Here is a 23583-nt window from a genome sequence, read left to right on the forward strand (position 1 = left end):
TTGATCTGCTGGAGTGTAGAAAGGCTCTGCAGAGGGATTTGGAGAGGTTGGATCAATGGGCCAAGGCCAGTTGTCTGAGGTTCAACAAGGCCAGGTGCCTGGTCCTATGCTTGGGTCACAACAACCTCATGCAGAGCTCCAAGCTACTGGCAGAGTGGCTGAAAAGCTGCCCATCATAAAAGGACCTGGGGGTGCTGGTCAACAGCAGTTGAACATAAGTCAGTGTGTGCCCAGGTGGCCAAGAGCCAATGACATCCTGACCTGCATCAGAAATAGTGTGGATTAGTGATCTACTCAGCACTGGTGAGGCCATACCTTGAATCCTTTGTGCAGCTTTGGGCCATCCACTACAAGAAGGTCATTGAGGTGCTGGAGTGAGTCCAGAGAAGGGCAATGGAGCTGAAGAAGGCTTTAGAGAGTAAGTGCCATGAGGAACAGCTGAGAGAATTGGGCTTGTTTATCCTGGAGAAAAAGAGGCTCAGGGGAGACCTTATGACTCTCTACAAGTGCCTGAAAGGAAGTTGTAGCCAGGGGGGTGTCAGCCTCTTCTCCCCAAGAAACAACTGACAGGATAAGAGGAAATGACATCAAGTTTCCCCAGGAGAGGTTTAGGTTGGATAGCAGGAAAAATTCTTCACAGAAATGGATCAAGTAATGGATCAGGGTGACCAAGGAAGTGGTTGAGTCACTATCCCTGAAGGTATTTGAAAGATGTATAGATATGACACTTAGGGTCAAGATTTAGCAGTGAATGTAACAGTGATAAAGTAAGAGTCAGAATCAATGATCTTAAAGACTTTTTACAACCATATTCACTCTGTGATTCTATGACTTTATGTCTCTCTTACCCTTTGGATTACTGGAGAGCAGAGTGAGGACAACTTTTAGTGCTTTAGAAATCAAGAAGTGTGTTAGTCCCTCACATTTACTCCACTGATATTACTAAGAGGTAATATATAGTAAGCAATCTTTTTTGCAAGAGCTTATCAACATCTAAAATCTTCAGAAACTGATGAAAGCATGATAGATAATACAAAGTTGCAAGAATCTCAGAGGAGTGATGGTCAGGCATATCGTTTGTAGGCTCTGTCAACCTTGTTCCCAGCCTGAGGAAGCACACCGTCACCTTGGTTTTGGCCCAACAAAATGATATTTTAGACATTCTGGCATGGTGAACAATTATTTTTACAGTTGTTTTCAGAGAGGACAGCTTGGGAAATGCCTTTCAAATTAAGAAATCATGTTCTAATTATTTGGATTCTGTAGATACTGGAAAGTTTGGCTTGACTGTTCCTTTGAGTTTCTCTATGTTCACAAATTCGCTCCTGGAGGTGTGGAAATCTTGAGTCCCTTCTCATGATCTCTGTGCTGTGAACTGGCACTCACCAACTTCAGAAGTCTAGTTGTGATACAAATGCATTGTCACGATCTCTGACCCTAGTCCTGTACACATAATGAGGTCTTCTGCAGTTCCAGGCCTGGAAACAGTAGAATCTCCAGTTTTCATAAGCATGTTGCTAGCCTCTTAAAATCATTAAACTTGTGACTCAAGGTCAAAGTTGAGGTTAGCTAGGAAAAGAACAGATATAAGGAACAGGAGTTTCTCTGCTCCAAAGCCTGCCTATGTTTGTGCTGTGCATTTATGAAACCAGAATGCTTATAAATATATTTTTATTTCAATGAATTGGCATTTTTTTCACAAAATCCTTCCTTTGTGTTTGGAATTTTTTATTTATTGAAACTACTGCTGGATTGGTCTTTAAGTTATAAGGACGGAGGGAACTAACATGGTGTCAGGATTTCTGATATCATCATGTCTCAAAGGAAGATTGCCATGCAGTTTTGAACTGCCATTACATATCCAATAAAGAGTGATGAGACACTGATGAAATGTTGCAACACAACATGGACATTTTGCTTTATGTCATAAAACGCCACAGGTAGCAATCACAACCCTATTCACATTGTTCCTAAGGGAGGGAAAAAAAAAGCCTCCTACATGCCTTTACAGCTGAGCTGGCAGGTAGCTTTATCACCTGTTCACAGCTGTATATTGGTTTTTTAGCCACAGGATTTATTCCATCATTGTACTAGAACACAGAGTTTTGCTTTTTTTTGTGGTGTGTGAGATTGTGGATATAAGGATGGATCAAGTATCATATCTTTAGAAAAACAAAATACTAGTGAGGGCTGTGTGGTTTTCATGTTTTCTGACATCCATTCAAAGGCTTCACAACTCCAGGGGAGGGTTTTAATTTTCTGCTATAAAAAACAATGGTTCAAATGCAGTATGTCTAATGCTTATCACTGAGCTTCTGGCTCTCCACTCCTAATATGAGCCAAAGAGAAATAGATGTTCCAAATATATGCCTTTGTCTGATTCCCAATACTTTTCCTTGTAAATTCATAAAGCACAGGGAAATGAAGGGCAAATGAAAGTAATAGCTAATGCAGTTTTTGTGGTAATGGTCACAACAGATACTTGAAACATGATAGTGAAATGGTCTTAGAGGAAAAGGGCCAAGGAAAGAGAGACAATGGTAATTCTGAATTATATATCTTTGCAACACTTAAGACTCCACAGTTATTTTTGTTAGTAGCTACAAAAGATGTAAATCGGGGATGAGAAGAGGAAGAGGAAGCAATACTTTTGCAAGTGGTTTACAAAACTATTAAAAGAATTATTTGATATAGATAGATCGGTTGAGGAATGTACATTTGAAGTGAAACATCACTAACGCATGTATTCAGAGGGCATTCAGGTTGTATTCAGCTTGAATTCACTGAGAAGTGTATGAAGAAAGCATAGCTTTGATTCACCCAAAAGGTTAACTTTTACACTGCTGTCTATACAGTTCTTAGAGGCTTTCTTCCAACTACATTGACTAATTTTTAATTATTCATTGAATAATTTTGTCAAAGTGTGCAACTGTAAGTGATCCAGCCATTTACCTCTCTTCATCCATGTGCAAATGGGGGAGTCATTGGAGATGGCTTTCTGGGTGCAAGAGGCAGCTGCTGTGTCAGCATCTTCCTCCTCCTCTTCCTGTCTTGGACTATGGCACCGAAGGAGAACAGTGGATACACAGTGGAGGCATTCTCAATTAAACCTGAAGAGCTCAGCATGCAACTCAGGATGTGCCACAGCAGATTCATAAGGCAAAAATTGCTGTTTCTGGGAACCCAGAGAAGTACCCTGCTATGAAGCACTGCTACCTCAGCTTCACTTGGGTTTCATACTAGGGAGAAAGGTGGGTAACCAATATACACATTTTTTTTAGTGGAATGAAGCCAGTAGGGTGTGTGCCACTACCTGTTTGCTGATTCCTTTGGATTCATCCCAGGTGTTGTTGGAAATGTAACAGTGAGTGTCGTTACCAGCTCCCAAGGAAGAGTCTTCCTCAAAAGAACTATATTAGTTTTTTAATCTCTTGTACGGCCAATCAGTCCCACGGAGTGGGAACCTAAATATTGGCTTATCTTGAATACTGTTTATCAGAGCTAATCACACTTCTAACACTAGATTTCTTTCTCATTTATTCTCTCATCTTGCTTAAAATGCAAATTAATTTGTCTGACCACCAAAAGAAAAATAACAAATACCTCTGAAAAAGTTTAAAACAACCCTCGTTGTCATTTGCACTAGAGTGTCATGCAAAGAGTTGTTCGCTAGGAAGGGAAAGGGAAGTGATCCAAGCTAAGGTGATAAGGGAGACAAGCAGCAAGAAAGGAAGATTTAACTATTGCAAACTTGGTTACCTGAGTGGTTGAATTGACCAGAAAAATAATTACCAATCCCCTAACTCATAAGGAGAAGGTTTGCAAAAGCTGCTTTTGAAAAACAGTATCTGAGAAGCAACAACATCTGACTGTTGCAACTCTCGTGATTTTGAAGCAGCCTTGAATTCTCCTTTTATCATTAATACTCTTCACCACAATTACTTATGTGTCTTCCCTTAATTAGTGAGCAGGCCAGTGGACAGATTTTGTTGTGTTAAATTTTGTCCTACTCATAATGCTTTTAGCATCATCATTAAAATAATGTGTAATATCACAAATCCAGGTTTTTAATTTTACCTAATCACAAACAAGAGATGAACTTAATAACTGTGAATGGGTTAGTATGCTGAGTGTGGGAATAAAATGATAAACCTGTCATACATACATTTATGGTAGATGTTTATATCATGATTTTTTGATTCAGGTTATGGCTGCTGCAGAGGATTATGGTTTCAATGTTTTGCTGTGCCAAATTCCAGAAGGAAATGATTTTATTGATGCTAAGTTATTTACTGAAGTTAATGTCAATTCCTCTTGGTGGCCAGACTGAAAAGAATATTTATAAAGACAAGGAAAATAAGGTACTTGGTACTTAAGATACAGCAGTATTTGCCGTCAGGGCAAGCATGAAGAAAAGCTCAACAAAATGGAGTATTTATTTATTGAGTAGTAATTAAAATAATTTTTGCATGCTTTCTAAGATAGTTAAGCAGAGAATCTTGTTTTCCTGGATTCACTCAGGCACAGAATGGGCAAAGTTCCAAGCTCCAAGAAGATATCCTTTCAGCAGATGTCTTAGCAAACAGAATTCCTGATGACATTTTTGAAGGATGTTTTCAGTCTAACACAATGACTAACTTATTTCTTGTATTTGCATTCTTCTTTTCCTTAAAAATTTCTGCCATCATGCACACCCCAGTCTTAGTTGTGCTTACCAAGCTTGATGTCCATAGATAATAATACATTGAGGCTGGTGCCACACCACTATTTTTTCAACAGTTTTTCTATATCATCACAAAGTCAAAGGTCTACCACAGCTGGAATTCTTCTAATATCATGTTCCAAATAAAGTGGTGATGTACCCTGATGCTTTGAATGTTTCAAAGATTTTCAGGCTTTTTATGACTTTTAATGATGAAAAATTGTTCAGACAGCTTATAAAACCAAATCTATGTGCTTTCTTGATGTTCTGTCCCAATTTTAGGAAGCAAATTTCTTTCATCTTTATCTTGTTATGCAAAAAATATTATGAATTACCTAAGAGAGATGCTTTTATCTAAAGCTTTTGTAAGTGCTTGTACACCTAAACAAACCTTTCCTATTATAACTTGAATAAAGCAAAAAAAATGCACTTGACTACAAAGTGCATGTGCTTTGCATTCTGAGTGGCATACAAAGCTAGGTGTACCTAAGTGTTATAAAATCAGAATCAAGTAACGATTAAGTTCAGGTTACAGGAACAGCAATGCTTTCTTTGTTTTTAAATTTACTTTTAATATTCTTGCAGAGGTCCAAACACACTGGTTTTCTGATCCAAGTGTAAGGTCCTCAGATGCTACCATAATAAATAAAAGAAAAAAGTAACTGTTCTTTTTCTCATTGATTATTCCTCTCTTTTGCTGCCCTCAAATATTATTTTCTTTTTTGTTTTCTGTAAAGAACACTTGATTTTCTGAATGTTCCATTTAGGAAAAAAGCCACAACCAAACAAGGAATCTATTATTTTACTTCTCTAGAACAATTTATATAACATATATACAAACTAGATTTCATGGCAAGTAGGCATTGTGGCACATCCTACTTCTTGTTAGGGACCACTATATGTCTAATGGAAATTAATGTTAAAAAATACATTGCTCCAATAAACTCCATATTTAATTATAGTATTTTCTTCAGTGTAATTTGAGGCAGTTAAATATTCTAAGTCGTTCTGAACATAATATTTTCACCTTTTTTCCCCCATTTTATGACCAATTTTCTTTTATGCAGGTATGACACTGTTTTCAGGGAAGAATATTTTGCATGAATCTCAGCAAGTGGGGCTTATAGAGTGAGTTTATAAATTTTTAAACACTGTAAACAAAAGTGCCGGTATTAAATGTGCTCTTTATACTTCAAGTCACTGGTATGAAGGTGGAATAACCATTATGGAAAAATTAACTTCTTATGGGGGAATTGTATGTTGGATAAACAAAATAATTATTTTAAAAAAATTTCCCCACCCCTCTGTTTCTTCTGTCTTGCTGTCTTGAACTTTCCTTCCCCTTATATTTTGTAGGTTTACCTGACTTAAGTTGAATGATTACCCTAAAAAGACTCTAGGATGCTTTTAGTGATTCATCTGTATTAGCAGCTTAGTGGATGGAATTCTTCTTTTTTGACTGATATTTATCAGAAGCCTCAGTGGGGCATTGTGAAGTGCTGCTCTTCTTTTACCAATGCTTGCAATCTTGATGTTCCTCACAAAAATTATTATTTTTTATCCTATATTATCTTTCTATTTGTGCATAGAAGTGCTAGACATAGCCTGTGTCTTAGGTAGTATATAATGCCTAAGCAGTTTACAGTCTATGCACAGGACAAGTGAACTCTTTCTTGAAATGGGTGAGCATGAAGACACACTGAGATAATGGTTAGCATGGCCACCAGTGATTTGAGCTATAAATCAAAGTTTCAGTCGCTCACTTGAAGGCAGAGAAAGAAAATCTGCAACGCTTGGTAAGTATTCTATGAGTTTGTGTTGGACAAGGTGAAAATATTGTCAGAAAATGAAGTAAATAGACAGTGAGTCTGACCTTATGGAACAAACGGAGGTGAAAGTCACCCCAGCCTGAATGAGGGCTCTTAGGTCAGGAGGGGGATGGAGCTTGAAAGGGATGCATATCCTGTGCTTGAGGTATTACAAAAACACAGGAATGAAAATGGTTAGTTGGTTATCAGTGTCACACAGGTAGTGTTCAAGGAATAATTGGTCTGACTTTTACTTTTGTTTGCAGGCAACACTACAAACTGCCGTAGGGTGAGACAACACACAGTTTCAGCTGTGTTCTCAAGGGCTTGTGTGTCTGGAGGCTTTGCAAACACTACAGAAACCACTTAAAGCAAAGATGTTTCCAGAAACAGACTGCAGGTAGTATTTCAGGGAAAAAGTACTTGTCCTGGGAGTAACTACTTTAAATAAATGTTTATGTTTATTTGAAAACATTTCTGTCATCTGAAGAATAATATAAGAAAGTTTGAACCATATCTATACCAACTTTTTGATATAGCTGCTGTTATGTTAAGCATAAAAGTGGACATGAAGCACATATTTAATTTTCTGCAAATGAATATAAAAAATACCAGTGCTAAGTACTGTTGCAGATCAGCAGCTTGCTGCTGGAGAAATATTTTAATCAGAAAAATGCCATTTTATTTTACTGTGTGACTGTGACATTGCAAACAGAAAGAACATTTAACAAATTCTGACTTTTAACCATGAAAAATTGAGAAGACCATATTGTGACACATATCCCTGACTAGGTTCAAAAAAAGTCAGCAGTATCTGCACTGATGTTATACAGGGTCTGTGGATGGTTTCAAGTCTAGGTTTCAGGTACTCTGGCAAGTTGAGTGCTCAGGAGAATGCTAAAGCAGTGACCTGACTCTTCTGTCCTGCTCTTTTTGTTTTTCCCTGTTCCCTCCATGCTCAGACTTTTGTGTTACATTTAGATTTCCTAACACTTGTTCATTGTTATTGTCTCTGCAATACTGCAGTCAGTGAGACCAAGTATCATCATAATTCCAAGAGATCAACTAGACATGATTGTGTCAATACTTTTGTTTTCTCAGCAATAAGGATTTCTTTGAGCTTCATAGACTGTGAAGCAAATATTGTTCCTGCCTTGAGAAAGGAATGTAGGTATATGTATTTTGAACAAGTCTTTTCTGCATGAAAATATTTTAAACAAACAGGATTCTCTGGCAGAGAATGAATTCTGGATTATTTATTGTTGGAAGGGCCTAATCATGACTTATCCATTGTACATGCCAATGGTTTGAAACATAATTCTTAATATTTTGCTATCGTCAAAGAGCCTTAAGATCAGTTTGTGTAGATCTAGAATAGTGTCTTCTTCCTTCAGAAATGCATAAACACAATCTCATATGCAGGCTGTGGCTCGTGAGGCAAACCCTATCATACTCTTTTCAATTTACTCTGAAGCATATAAGCAGTCTCCATTACCACTTAGGACAATTATTGTTTTTGAACTAAACTAAAAACATATAAATTGTATGGATTCAGAAATGGCTTTTTGTGGACATTTGTACAGATGAAGCTTTTCTTACTCAAATGTCCAGAAAAAGGAGTTGTAAACACAATGTGAACCTTGTGAAACAGAATTTAGTTCTCAAATAGCATCATTTTTCTCCATTTTGAATTAAAATTCTACAATTTTACATACGTAAGAGGGAGGCAGAACAACTAGGATCTGCCTGGAACCTGTCTCTCCGTTGGGAAAAAGAACTCTGTACGAATAATACAGCCCTGGAGTGAGCTTGCTTTAAACTGGTATAGTAGGATGACTGTTGCCAAATGAACTGCTTGCTGATGCACTGAAATGACAAGGCATATTAATGATTTTATATCAGCAATGTAAAATTCATTGTGTTAATTGATTGCTAAAGGTAATGTTATTATTGCCATGATTAAATTATGACTGTGCATCATGTCTGGGCTTTCACAACAATGTATTAAAAAGGTACCTGTAGTTATGGTCTTACCAGTAGGTTTTAATATTCATGTATTCGGTGACTAAATTTACTGACTAAAAAGAACGTTATTTTATTTTCCCATATGAATAAATGAACTTTTTTTGCCTTCTCTTGCATCTTGAATTCTAACATAGTGAAAAGTGTCGCGGGACCAGATGAAGACCCAGCAGGGATAAAGTCTGATTGTGTCAGTGAGAATGCTTTTTATTAAAAAAGAAACTTTTTAGTAATGGCTCAAGACCATAAGCAGAGCTTTAAATGTCTCTGCTCCTTGATTTGTCTAGTCATTAGTGGTCCAGACCCAGCCTGGCCCACCTTCTGACTATTTGCTGCTTTCTGCAGATCTCTTTTGAAGGCAGGTGGCATACCTTGCTCCTCACAGTAACTGAAAGCCATATGGTTAATCTCACACCTCTTGGGATGAGCTCTATTTTCCAACCATTATGTGAGTTCTCTAAGAGCTAGCCATTATACAAATGGTGTACAACCTACCATCACAGCAGACTAAATTAGTTGTGTTGTTAACTGCAACGGATTTTTCAGGCTTACCACAGCATGGGCAGGGATTTGGTTCCCACATGCTAAACCTGGCTAGAAGTGGCCCATTAAGGAAGAGAGAGGTTCGTATATTTCTGGAAAAGGCACTTTGCACATGTATTAGTGACATGAATGGAGCATCTGGGAAATCAGGGAAGCAGAGACAGATATACAGTAAAGAAAGACTAGTATGCTTTTGGGGACTTTGTACTTGGATCTTAGAAATGGGTATTAAGCAATTATGTCGGAGTTTAAACAAGACTGAATAAGCGTTCTTGTGTGCAACTTTAAGACTGTTTATGTCTGAGAGTTATTTGAGCATGTATGAAAGGCGCTGGGATAATAGGAATAATTTGAGAGTAACTTAGAGGCTCTAACAGAAGCACTAGCATACAACTTTTTGAGCATTCTGTTGGATAACAGCAGTTTTCCTGAATATAGATGTCATTACTACATACTGAAATTTTAGTGAGCTGTCTTTCACATCAAGACTCATGACATGTTCCTGCTAGTGGTGAGAGACAAGAATTCAAACAAAAGGAATACACCATCTTAACTATCAGAGCAATGTCAAGACTACTTGGAAGATGATTTTGTGAGAAACCAAGCCCTTGCACTTTTAGATTCAGATAAAGGATTCGGACTTGTATCTTTGAGGTGAGTACTCTTGTTCAGTGACCTCCAAAGCAGGGTGTGCACACATGTCAGGATGCTCAAATCAATCCATTGGAGTGTAGGAAAAAAATAAAAACTTGAGAAGTGGGGCCCTGAGAACTTCATGTAGTTCAACAAGTTCAAGTGCAAGATGCTACATCTGGGTCGAGGCAGTCCCAGACATGATCACAGACTGGGAGATGAATGCACTGAGAGCAGCTCTCCTAAAAAGGCCTTGGAGCTCTGTTGAATGAAAACCTGGACATGAGCCAACACGTGTGCTTTCAACCCAGAAATCCAGCTGTATCCTGGGCTGCATCAAAAGCAGTGTGGCCAGCAAGGTGAGAGAGGGGGTTCTGCCCCTCTGCTCTGCTCTGGTGAGACCCCACCTGCAGGGCTGCATCCAGATCTGGGGTGCCAGCACAGGAAAGACAGGGACCTGTTAGAGCAGCTCAGTAGGAGGCCACACCGATGGTCACAGGGCTGCAGCTCCTCTGCTACAAAGACAGGCTGAGAGAGCTGGGCTTGTTCAGGCTGGAGGAGAGAAGACATCAAGGACAAATCATTGTGGCCTTGCAGTACCTTAAGAGGGCCCAATAAAAAGAAGAGGAGGAGTTGTTATAATAGGCAGATGGTGACAGAACAAAAGGCAATGATTTTAAACTGAAGGAGGGCAGGTCTAAGTCAGATTTTAGGAGGAACTTCTTTATTCAAAGGGTGGTGAAAGACTTCTGATGTTGGATGTTGCCCAGAGACTTTGTGGGTGCCCTATCCCTGGAAGTGTTCAAGGCCAGTTTGGATGGGGCCTTGAGCAACCTGATCTTGTGGGTGCCTTAGGCAGAGAGGTTGGGACTACATGGTCTTTAATGCCCCTTCTAACCCACATCATTGTATGATTCTATGATTTTATTATTTTTGTACCATTAATAAATAAAATAAATTTTAAAATAGTAGTTTTTTTCATACTTTTATTTTCTATTTTCAGAATGTTTTGTAATATGTTAGTTCAGGAGTAAATGTATACATTTTTTTTATAAATAAATAAAAAAATACAGGGTATGTGTTCAGAAATTTTCAGTTGATGAAATGAAGAAGAGAGAGACCACCCCTCTAGTGTATGTGTGACAGTTTTAGTGTGTCTCTGGATTAATAAATAGTTGCAGATATAAGAAAAGTATCATGAGAAGGAAGCATTCCTAAATGTCTGCTACATTGAAATATCTCCTACAATTGTGAGTGCTTCTGTTGCCTGCATTGTTTTCTGTATTTCTAACATGCCCATATTAGAGATCAGAAACATTTCGCAGTGTCATTTATGCTAATCCCATTAAAACCTTTCATAAATAGTCTCTCACAAGCAATAGAAGTTTCACTAAAAATTTTGAACAAGCCTGAAGTTCCCTGCTTTATTTTATTTTAAAGTATTTATTTACGTAGAAGTCATTACAATGAATTACATTACATAAAAACGATGGGCACATTACATAAAAATTACATAAAAATGCAGGTGAATGTAAATTGTGAGGAACACATTTATCATTCTTGTGTGCATGTGAGCTTACTCTTAACACTCTCAAAGCTTTATCCAAGAATATGACTGGATGGCTTCTAAAATTAATGACAATTGCTGCATGAACCATAGATTAAACAATCATGTACAGACATATACCTATAGAGGCTTTGTGTTCTCTATTAATAATATTCAACAAGTACAAATTTTATGCATAGAATGGCATATTCCATAATGTTAATAAATTCAGAATGTGAAGAAATAGCATTAGGTGTCAGCAGCTCTTCTTGTCTATGGCATGATGAATATATCTATCACTTTACGAGAGTGATGAAAATGCAGGAATCTTGTTTGGGACATGCAGTCTCATGTTTAGAAGAAATACTTTGTTCTGATTTGCCTTTGATGTTACTTATATACCAGGTTTATGAAGCAGACTTTTTTCCAGTACAGGCAAGTTGGCTTTGAATATGAGCATGAAAAATGTCAGCTCTTGAATGAGGAGAAAATAACGCAATGGACTTTATGTCATTTAAAGAGGAAGTAAATTTACAGCAGCAGGAAAACTCCTTTATTTATGGGCAATATAGACAATGGACAATATAGTTCAGGAGTGAATGTTTGAAATCAATTTCCTGACATCCCCCCACTTGCCTCCTTCAGTTCACGCTATGGAGTGGCCTTAGTACACACGAATTGAATTTTAGATTAAATAAAATCTGGAAGCTGAAGTCCACCTGCAAATGAACATTTGGGCAGAGGGACTAGATTAAGGCAAGTGAAATATACAAAAAAGCCAAGGATATTCACTCTTTAAAACTGACTGTTTCACTCTAGTGGTCCTCTATTTGTCTTAAAGACTCGGTAATTTGGACAGAATTTTTGTATGTCCTTTGGAAGGGGATTAGTTTCCTGTGCTGTTGTGCCAGAATAACTGTGATGGTACAGAATCTGTGCAATGGAGCAGCCTTCATTAAGAAAAAACCCAATGATCCTTAAATGTGAACTGGAGGCACTGCAGCTGTAAAAAGAAGCTTCTTATCACACATTACAGGTCAAGCAGGGAGCCATGTATCAGGCCCTTCAGTAGTATCAGCAGCCATATGAGAACTACTCTTCTATTTGCTCTTGTTTTAGTGAAACAACAGTTGAAGACCTTTTCCTAAGCTCAGGTCATATTTCTAGTAAAAGCAGGGAAGCCAGTGGACACTTCACAGTTAAATGAACATAATCTGCTTTGTGGGCACGGCCATTTGCACTACTGCTGTGGTAGTGGCAGTTTTAGCCAATTCTGAAAGTAACCTGATTTCTGATTAGATCAACCCTGCTGAAGTAGTCTAAAAATTAAGATATTTATCAGAATGTTTTATAGGGTTCGAGTTAATTATATTTTCCCTGTATCATAGAGAACATTAGTTTTCTGAGTGGGTCATTTTGAAAGTGCTTTTTGTGATAACACTAGGACAATATAGATTGTTTTCGGTGACTTTAGTTGCTTTGTGTATTTTATTTAGAAAGGAAAAAATACATTTTATAGCATCATATCTGATTTGTAGCACTTCAGATAGGGGTATGACCTGCACATAGGACATGCTACTAAATAGTATTCTGGGACCAGCTCCTTTAAGCAGACCATTTTTAGAGTTGCTTATAGATTTATAGATTAAAAATTTACTTAAAGCAACATAAGATCTGCCAATAGTATGCCTTTTCTCTTACTGTCATTAGGACCTCTGGAAGGAGAAATCACTATTAATTATATTATATAAAGTGTGTGCATTACATTTGAGGAGTTGGGAGTAACAAAGTCCAGTATGGGTTTTATCTTTCAAATTTTTCTCTTGACTAATGTTTCACTGATCATTAAACTTTGTGTGCTTCCAGTGAGTGAGAAAAACTATTAAGTGCCTATAAATTCTAATTATTTTTTGTAGATAAAATTTTGTCTTTTTCCCCTCCCACTGCCCTGGCCCCCCTCCCCCTCCTCCCCCCCCCCAAAAAAAGAAGAAAAAATAAGTGGATTTGATTATCAGAAGGAGAAGATAATTGAAAATATAATTTTTTAATTCATTATTATTAACTTTTATTGTTAGCATATTAAAGTGATTTGTTGGTACAGGGTGGTGGCTGTCATCTCCAGGGCACATGATGCCTACTGTGCTTTGACTTAAAGGCACAGAACCTTAAGCTGTGGTTCAGTTGTCCACTTCAAAATAGAGGTAACTCTGCCTGTAAAAGTGTGGTTAGCTAACCAGTGTGTTAGTGAAATGCAATAGCTAACCACTCATGTAACCATATGAATATACCTTGAATAAGGAAAATAACTGTCTACAGAACCTTCATTCTTCCCTTTCTTAGATGTCCCAGAGCCAAGGAAGATGTGATGGCAGTCAGTCAGTCTCTCTCACTGGCTTTACAGAGCATCAGAAAAGATTCAGGAGCACAAGCATTTTGGTTTCCAATGCTCTTAATTATTTTTAAATAGTAAGATTTCTATTTATTTTCAAAATAGTAATAAAAACCACTCCCATCAAGCACCAGTGATTGATGGAAACTGTTTCTGAACCTGAGTATTTTATGTCACAATCGGTTTTCTATAAAGAAATACATAAAAGAAAACAAATGAAACCCTATTTCTTTCAGACTTGCTTTATAAAACTACCTGGGCCAAACTATTGGACTTACAGTAATGGTCATGGAGTTTTATGTCACTGTTATAATCAGTGGTAGAGGCAGGGGCTGTGTCTTACAAGTCGAAGTGTTGTCTCTGCCCATAGAGTCCCACCAGGAACAGGTAAACAAGTATATCAAGAGCTAAGAGCTGGCTACCAGAGCAGATCTAATTTTCTTTTTCCCATGATCTAAGGGAGAAGGAAAAAGAACAACTGGAGTGTTTATGTTCTTCTGCACATTCAATCAAGTGCTTAGGGTTTCAGGGTCTAAGAGATTCTGTGCATCTTTGAATAGGTATTAATAGCAAAAAATGATACCATGGTAAGCTCCAGAAAATCTGAAAAAATTTATACTTTAGATCTTTTTTCTCACTCTGTCACGTATCAAAAGAATGCCTATTTTAGCAGCCACTTTTAACTTCAACTTTAAAAATTCTGGAGTGAAATAGAGTTATCCTGGGTACAAAACTCATATTAACTTCTATTTGAAACTTCCTGCATCTTCTTTTTTCAGGTCTATTTTTTCCCCATAATATAAATAGAGCTGTTAATAATGCTTCACACCACTGTCACTGAAAAGGTGTAGTACTTTTTCATTATCAACCTACCTTCCATGTTTAATCTTAAGAAACCCTTAGAAACTGCTCTTTCTGCTTCAAAATTTGCATGCAAGGTTGGTGGCCAAGGGTTAGCTTCTGACCAAGTTTGATAACATTTAAGTCAGTCTTCTAATTTAGTTTTTAATAAAAGGTGAAATCAAAAGGTGACATAATGATGGATGCCTGCACTATGGTGTGTCAGGACTTCTCAGTTGCCTGTCTTCCTGCCAGCAATTGGACATGCTGTGATCATAAGTGCCAAGGAGCTACAACAAAATGACATTTCTATTTCCTGGTGCTGCCAAAATTGAAGTTTGGATGCTCATAAAACAGTCTTCCTTAATACCTGATTTATTTCAGTAACTAGCTTCTGATATGTTTTAAGATATTTGAAAATGAAGCAAAACAAAGCCCCATAAACTTAGAGAAATGAAAAACAATTCTGCTTTCCTACTGCAGGCTTTAGAAAGAAAACATGGCATTGTTTTACAGCAGAGGATGCTGAGATCTTATGATCCCAGAATGAAAGGCAATCAGAGTCTGTCTGTATATATATATTTTTTTTGTATTAACACTATAAAGGAAAAAAGGATGGTTTAGATAATCTTATGTACCTCCAGATGCTGGAAAACCATGGATGCACTGCATTGAACAGGTCTCCAACCAGGGCACAACATACTGTGTGGATCCTATCCATGGGAAGTACATTCCTTTTTGATCATTTGGGATCTTACACATTGTTCTCAAAAGAAAACAATTGTATGAATTTCTACTCTCAGAAAAAAAGGATGTTCACATGGGACCATCTTGCTGCACTTTTTAAAGGCAAGGTCACAGAGGTGATGTAAATGCTGGTGCTGTGTGGGAGCTGCACATGGGCTCTGCTGTGACAGTGAGGTCACCCTGCAGCCACGGGGTACGTGCAGCACAAGAGCCTGAAGCCAGGCTCTGCAGGAGGGAGAGCAGAGCACAGACCTGCACCCACTCGGGCTAAATGCTGTTTGGATCAATAATTCCATGAGTTACAAAGCTCTTCAGGGCAAGATCACCTCAGGGATGCACTTGTAACCTCAAACACCAAGGGCTCCAAAAGTCTGGTTGGTAACTCTGTGCTGGTTTTTATAACTAGGACATAGAATCACAAAATCATCGATTCATAGAGTGGTTTGGGTTGGAAGGAACCTTAAAGATCATCTAGCCCCCAACACAATCAATTCCTGTTTGGAAGTGGGTTGTGCTCAGTGTTTCAGCTACCTCACATCAGGTCTCTTGTATGGTATAGGCTCTTGTAATTGGACTACTTGCTTTTATAGCACTTAATAATGCCAAGCCAAATGCAACTGTGTCTAGGCATACAAAATACAAATTATGACTCTCATCTCCCACAGGCTGGGTCATCTATGAGGTCACAGCATGAGAATTACACTGGACCTATCCTTAACAGTGTATCTGTTCTTACTCCCAATAAACCTGTAATAATTTTCTGAGTTTTTGTGTTCACAAGTGAAAGACACCATGTGTTATGATTCAGAAATTCTTTAAAAAGTCACGTGTGACTCTGTGCTCTTTTGCCTTTTATACATCTCCCTCTGACGACATCTACATCAGACACTCTGGAACTTATGTCTAGAATTTCTGAAACTGAATCACAACAGCACACACAATTAAAAGCTTTTAGGAATTTGTTTATTATGTATTGCTGGAGAACCAGTTTTTTTTTTTTTTTCAGTGGCTCAATTACTCCATTTTTTACTCCAGAAGTTTCTCCTAGCATGTGAGTGATCTTAAAACCTGTATTAGGGATCACAGCCTCATCTGGGGAGAATTAGGACTATCCAGTGGTCTGGGAGCAGAACTGGGAACAGAACACAGGAATATGAAATGTCTGACAGCTTGGGGAAATAGGAGGTTAAAAAAGAACTTACATGTGACTGAAGAACAGAGGAATGAGAAACTGTTGGTAATGTCATTAATGAACTCATGGCTGGGGTGTGCTCAGCTAGAATAGTTACAGGCATAAAAATTTCTTTGGTGGGTGGAGTAGTTCAAGGATACTAAAGTTAAACTCATTCACTACAAAATACCTTGAAATTTGTAACTTCTCTCAGGCACCAAGGAAAAAGTGACAACTGATTCCTTTGTTACCTTTGTCAGTGTGGGGTTTGATTTCCAGTGACTGGCTGTGGGGTTGCTCAAATACAAAGGAGGGTACTTCCATCTCATCTATGGCCAATACTGGTCTTTAAACTCTGTTTTATTTGATCGTCTCTGATGCTTGACTTTGGGTAACAAATCCCAAAGTATTAATTCTACAGTTTATTCTCTCTAAACAACATTTAAACTTTGAAACTCTTTCCTTATATTTTTATTTATTTCTGGGTGTCTAAAGAACATGGAGTTCCATCCGTATGAGCCATGCAGCTTCTAATGAATCAATGAAGAGTTTTTCAGTGATTCATATAGTGAAAGTGTTTCACACTTAAAGTCTGTATAGTCCTCTTCAGTATTTAAAAGTGTTGAATACCTGTTTAGCTACCCTGAGACATTTGTCACACTTGGCAATCTACAGCATTGGTACTTGAATTTTACTCATGTTCTCTAACAATTTATGTGAGGTCAAATGTAATGTAGAAGGTTAGATTTATACGTGTTAACAGAGAGATTACACTTGAAATTATTCCTTGGATTAAGAGTGGAATATCTGTAAGACTTGAGATGTATGCAGTTATAGTTATTGTCAGGAAAATTCTTTCAACAACAAAAAAGTGAAAAACAGTTTCTAAATCTGAGTTTTAGAGAAGGAAGAAATAGAGATGAAAATTATAATTTTTAGCTCTGCTCTAGCATCACATGAGTCCCAGTGCCATCACAGAAACACTGAGAATTTCAGGCTGAGGAAGATGGGAACATGCTTTGAAACACATTCAGACTCAAAGGCTTGAAAATGGTAATGTCTCATCTGGAAATTTGATCTGATCAAAAGCTGATCAAAGAATCCCAGGTTAAGAGAGCCTATTTGGTTATGGAGGAAGAAGAACACATAGATATATCATGTTTCTAGGTATATATACTCTTGTATAGAAAGTATAAGGGTATGCTCCTTTCTATTTCTGCTAAGCTCCAAAATAGCAGACATGTTAACTTATATGATACTCAAATTTTCTGCTGGGCAGGTGGTTATGCTAAATGTAATCCAGAAATGAAACAGAAATGGTGCAGATGCAACTCAAATTTCTTTTAAAATATGAGTAAATAGTAATGGAATTAGTTCAAAATATTTAGTTAGTTCTAACAATTATTCCTTCAGCTGAAGCTTACAAATACTTCAAAACATGAATAGGAAGATAATAATATTGCTAATGTGGTGAACTTTCGCTTTGTACATTAACCTAGGAGGAATGTCATTTGTGCTCAATGAATTCAGCTTCAGTTGCTGTTAAACAAGCAGAAAATGTGTAGATTTGTTATAATATACCAGTTATATCTGTTAATTGATAAACATCTGCCAAAAAGGTACCGTTTTTCAGACAAATTGCATAGCTGCTTGATATCCTTGTGTTGAATTTCAATGTGACTGAACTAATGGCAAAATATATGGAAAGCATGTGAAACAACAGTGTTACATCTTCAAAATGTGGCTCATGTTCTGCTTTAGTATGAGGCAAATAGTGGTTTTATAACATTTCTTAAGGCTTGATTGATCAAGGGCAAGGCACTATCAGGAAATACCAGTGGAGCATCTTGTGTGCAGAGTTCATCCCAAGGAAGCCTGGTTACATAGCTCCCCTTTGACTGGAAAGGATTTTCATTGTAGTGTGTACACAGGACATAGCACAAGCCCTTAGTAAAATAGAACAGAGCTTTGTGTTTCAGTGCACAGAGAAAGGTTAGTTTTGCCACTCCTCTATCTATATCTGGGCTATTACCAGCATTCTATCTTCCTCTGAGAACCTGTGCACTATCAGTGTGACAAGAGCCTTGACAAGAGCTGCAATAAATCCATGGTGAAGAACATGGGTATGACTTGTAAGAACTAAGTGACCTATTCCTAAGAAGGTCACTTGTATTCAACCTTTGTTCTAGTACCCCATTTGATGATATGTTATATGATTAAGGTGCTAACATGATGATGGCATAGTTTCTCCTGGGTAAGACAAGTTAAACCAAGTCAGTTGGAATCTCATAAGAATAATATATTTGCCAGGCTTGGATGGAGACTACATTTCTTCAATCAATTGATGGTAATTTCTTTTCCCAATTTATCACTTAGAAACAGATATACTGATGTTGATACTCTTGGACTTGTTTTTTTACTGGAGTATAATTTAAACTATGCTTTTGCCTCAGGTCCAGTCAAGGTTAATTTGTATTTGTAAATTTTAAAGCAACAAACAAAATCTATCTGTCCATCTGTGAAATGCCCATTATGCATTTTCTACTTAACTCTAGCAACAGAAACATTTAGCTTTCTGGATAGTGTCTTATTCCAAATTGAATATCTATGTGATAATATTGTGCATCACAGCTGTAGGTTACCTAAATAGGCATTATATCCATTACTGTTATTTTACATTGTTCAATACAGCTATTATGTTTCATAAAAAATAGGAAAACATGGATATTATAAGTAGCAAGAAAACCAGCAGGTTGATAATTGCTCTATGCTCACTAATGTGAATTACTAAATGGCTCATCTATAATTGTAATTAACACCTCCTGCCTCAGCTTTGCAATTAACTGATGTTGCAGCAAATTTTTGTTATATATTTAATCTTTATGTTGTTTCTCTGGCCTGCTCCTGTATTAAATTTATCATTAGACCTACAAGGTATACATTGAGCTGCCATGGCATCTACTCATTAATAACACGAGGCCCCTGTACAAAGGCTGGCTGCATCTCCAGGGAATTCACAGTCAACACATTCTGTTCTGGTTTAGTAAATGTACCTGCCGTGTATCCTTTCACATTTGCTGGATCTGTTTTAAATTAATTTGAATTCATGTTTCGTGTGTTTTCTGTGCTTATAGTCACTTCATGAATTTTCTTCCAGATAGTGTGTTTTTGGAAAGTCACGGAGTGGGTAAGAAATTCTGAGGCAAACCCACTTTCCACTAGAAAGGTTTGGAGGGGAGAAATCCCAACAGGTGTGGCTAGGCTGAGTGAGGTGGCACCTGTCACCATGCCAGCCTGGCTGTTTCCCAGCTGCCAGGCTCAGGAGCTGCCCAGAGTGGGTGGCCATCGAGTCTCCCTGTCTGCTGCCTGCTCCTCAGGCCCAGGGCTCTGGGAGCACAGGCTGCCCCATTCCCACAGCCTGCCAGCTGCCTGGAGCCCCTGTCCCCGAGGAGCTGCCAGGTGCCCAGCCTTGGCAGGGGGGCAGGTCTCTGGCTCGGCAGCAGGCAGGGCTCTGGCTCCGGGTACCAGCGCTCCTGCTCTGTGCCCCTCAGCCTTCCCTGCCAGATGGGCACACACAGGGCAGGCTCCACGCGTGGGAACCTGGGATCTTGGGGAGAATATTTTGTTTTTAAAAGAAAGTGTACATGGGCAAATTAACATGTGTAGAACGGGAAGATGAATTTCCAGGCTGTTGCTGGAGCTGCTGGCTCTCTGATGTGCGGGCAGTGTCTCTCTTAGCGAGTTCTCCGATTTCCGCTCTGGGCTTGCCCACAAAAGCAGTGCCTGGAGTGCACCACCATAACCTCACTCACCGTAGCTTTTCCCTCACTTCCAGTGCAGAGAAGCCCTATAGCATTTCTTGTATTTCACACTGTGGAAAAAATTACCCGTACTTAAAATTGTGTGTAACATTGGGGGAAATTTGTCTGCTGTCACAAAATCCCAAGCTAAATTTCGACTCAAAATTCTGTTTCCATAAAGCAAACGAAAGTATGAAAGACTCTTCCTTGGGGTCAGTATCATGAAAAATGCCTTCTGGGCACCTTTCCTGTGTGGTTTGGTTATTTTAAATGGAGGAAATAAAGGAGCATAGATGGAGTTCAGTCCAGTTCTTTTCAGCTCTGAGATAAGAGTTTTTGACACTAGGTGGTACTACAGACAAAGGCCAATATTTGCAAACTTTGACAGTAAGGAATCGGCAGCTCTAAACCTGGCATCTAATTTGATGGCCTGATTATTGACTTCCACATCTCATATTATTCCAGATAAAAATATATTCTATTGGATCTGGTTTTGGAGTTTTTGTGCTTTTAGCTCCTTGCAAAATTTTTTATCAATCAGGTAATATTTCAAAAACTTTTGAAATTATTTGATATAGTTTTACAGTAAATCTAATACTGGATATCACTTGCCAATGCAAAAAGGTATGTATAATATTTTGAGTCTTCTGTTTTCAATTCTGAAAATATATTTCTCAAGAGCAACTCTGGGAATATATTGCTATTTCAGCTGCCCCCTCAACACTTTTCCCTGCATAATATGTATGCTTTATTTAGAGCTTGGGGATCCATCTATCAAGGACATTTCTTAAGATATTTTCCTTCAATCTAACATCAACTTCCACTCTCAGGTGAATGAGCCTGTTATTTCCTTGAATTTTCCCTCCTGTTTCTGAATTTCTGCTTTTTCCTCTGTTTCTCTGCAGCCACATTTGCCTCAGTCACTGCTAGATCAAGATTTCTACTCCTTCTAAGTGCTGTGCTTGTTTAGAAATTCATAGTCTTTCATTTGTTACCCAGGACTGTAGACTCCATTAGATGTGATTTTTGCAAACAGGTAAAGGAGGATTGAAACTTCTTTGGATGGTGAAATACAGTTGATGCCAGAAGCAAGGAACTCTAGCCTAAAAAAATCTATTACTAGTTTTTAAACTTTATTTTATTTTTTTCTGTAGTATCCTGGCTTTTAACAAGCCAGTTTTTCACAGTGTTTATTACTGCAGAAGTTAAAATCAATGTGTGTTAACTGTCTTTTCACAGGCATTTCAATGAACTGCCTGCTGGTCCTATGTGATTCAAATCCCCCTTAAAAATACTTTATGGATAAGACAAGACAAAAGTGGTTACAACAATACAACATGGCTGGCGTTTTTTCTAAAAAATATATAAGTTGCTCTAAAATGACACTCTTACATGTACAGAATCTGTCTTCTACAGTGGATGTGGTGGCGAGAAGATTGATTTTTAAATAAATAAAAGTATGGAAAAGAAACTGAAGCACACTTTTGAGCACTGTTGGTAAATAAATACAAACAAGAGAACTGTTTTGTTCAAATAATTTCAAAAAAATAAGAAAAAGCAATAAGAATAATGATAGGTTTTATTTTCTGCACCAGTAAGCTTTTCAGATTTAGCTTTGCTTAGTTGTATATACACAAGCATATACACTTTTTTAACAGTTACCTTATACTGAATTAAACTGGAAATTATTGCAGTTGGATTTTTTTTTTCTTGGTATTATATAAATATTTTCAACTGTATATACAAGAAAAGCATGAATAGAAGTGAAGATGACATACTAAAAACTTTACTTCAGTACAGAATTATGTACGCCACCATGAATCGTTTATACTAAAGAATGGAAATCCTCAATAGTCTAGATGCCTAAATCTCTAAAGAATAGGTGTCTAAATATCTAAATCTAAGTATATAAAATTAGAAAATCTAATATTGAGATTAGAAAATATTTAGTCCTGCTGTTAAAAGTGAAAGTGGACCTAGCTGAGGTTACACTTCAGACAATTAGACTCAAGGTTTGAATTCTTTCCTGCCCAGTTTCTAACCACATGAGGCTGCAAGATGAGGTAAAGCTTGAGCAGGTGAGATTTGTGTGGTGAACCCCAAGAATATGCAACAGACCTAAATATCAGTGGTCATAGTCTGGAATTACTAATGATAAGACTAACCCATTAAGGTTCATTTGACTCATCATCTTCAGAATAAACCTAAGCTCACAAATACTTAGCAATAAATTGTAACTTCTCAACTTTTCCAGGTTGCTATGCATTGTGTGAAGAGAAGCTCTTGTGGCAGCTGATGGAAGCATTATCCAAAATCAAATGCAATGTCCCTGAAGGAAAGAACAGAGCAGTGACAGCTGCCACAACCTGTCACAGCCAGCACCGTGCTCCACGAGCTGACAAGGTAGGGCAGGTGGAACCAGAGCTGCACTCCTTCCTCAGGGTGTCCAAGCATTTCTGCTGGTTTTCAGCGTTCTGGGTTTTATTTGCTGAGACCAGAGACTATGTTCATTTTTGCCCAGATGCTAGGATCTGGGGGGCAGGAATGATCTACACATAACCATGTAGAAAACCCTTCATTGATAAGGTCATCCCAGTTGTACCTTGATTATGTTTATTGCATAATGGTTAACATCTTCTTTTATATGTATTGCACTCAATTTCTCTTTTCCTTTTATTTAAAATGAGATTAAATGTCTCCTAAAACACATGTATTAATAAAAAGTAGTATCTGGAGAAATGCTCAAGAGAGATATTAAGACAATTTACTTAAGCAGCAGATTATAAATCAAGTCAATATTGCAGGACAGTAGTCTAATTGCATTTTAATTGCATGACAAAATGTCTGTCCCAAATTAATCAAAAACTATAGTGCTAAACTCTGCTTTTATATAGAGAAAACAGACTGCAAACTCATGACATCAGCTGTCTTTTCTTTGTGCTTTCTGTTCTTGAGCAGGTTCTGCACAAGGAGGTGGCTGAGGAGGGCTCTGCCAGGGCACGGCCAGTGCTCTCGGTGCTGCAGCATGGGGCACATCACTTAATTACAGACAATCAGTTACACCCAAATTGTTCCTCTAAGGCCTGGCACAGGCATGACATGGATTATTATAATATCCTAACAAAAAATTGTGTAAAATACTCTAAGTAATAATGACCTTGCTGTAGGCAGTGCTGCCGGAGTTACCAATGCTTGGATGGTGATCATTCCCCTGTTTGAGAGATGTGGGGAAGAGCCTACACTGCTGGGAGTGTGGAGGAGGCAAATGGAGGAGGCAGGTCAGAGGAAACTTATGAACAAAGCTTGGTCCACTTGCCAGACAGACATTTAGAGACTGTATTTTGGAGAGACTTTGAACTTCTCCATATCTTGGCTACTCTGC

This window comes from Sturnus vulgaris, chromosome 3 (assembly GCF_052056855.1).
Source record: "Sturnus vulgaris isolate bStuVul1 chromosome 3, bStuVul1.hap1, whole genome shotgun sequence".
Taxonomy (NCBI): domain Eukaryota; kingdom Metazoa; phylum Chordata; class Aves; order Passeriformes; family Sturnidae; genus Sturnus; species Sturnus vulgaris.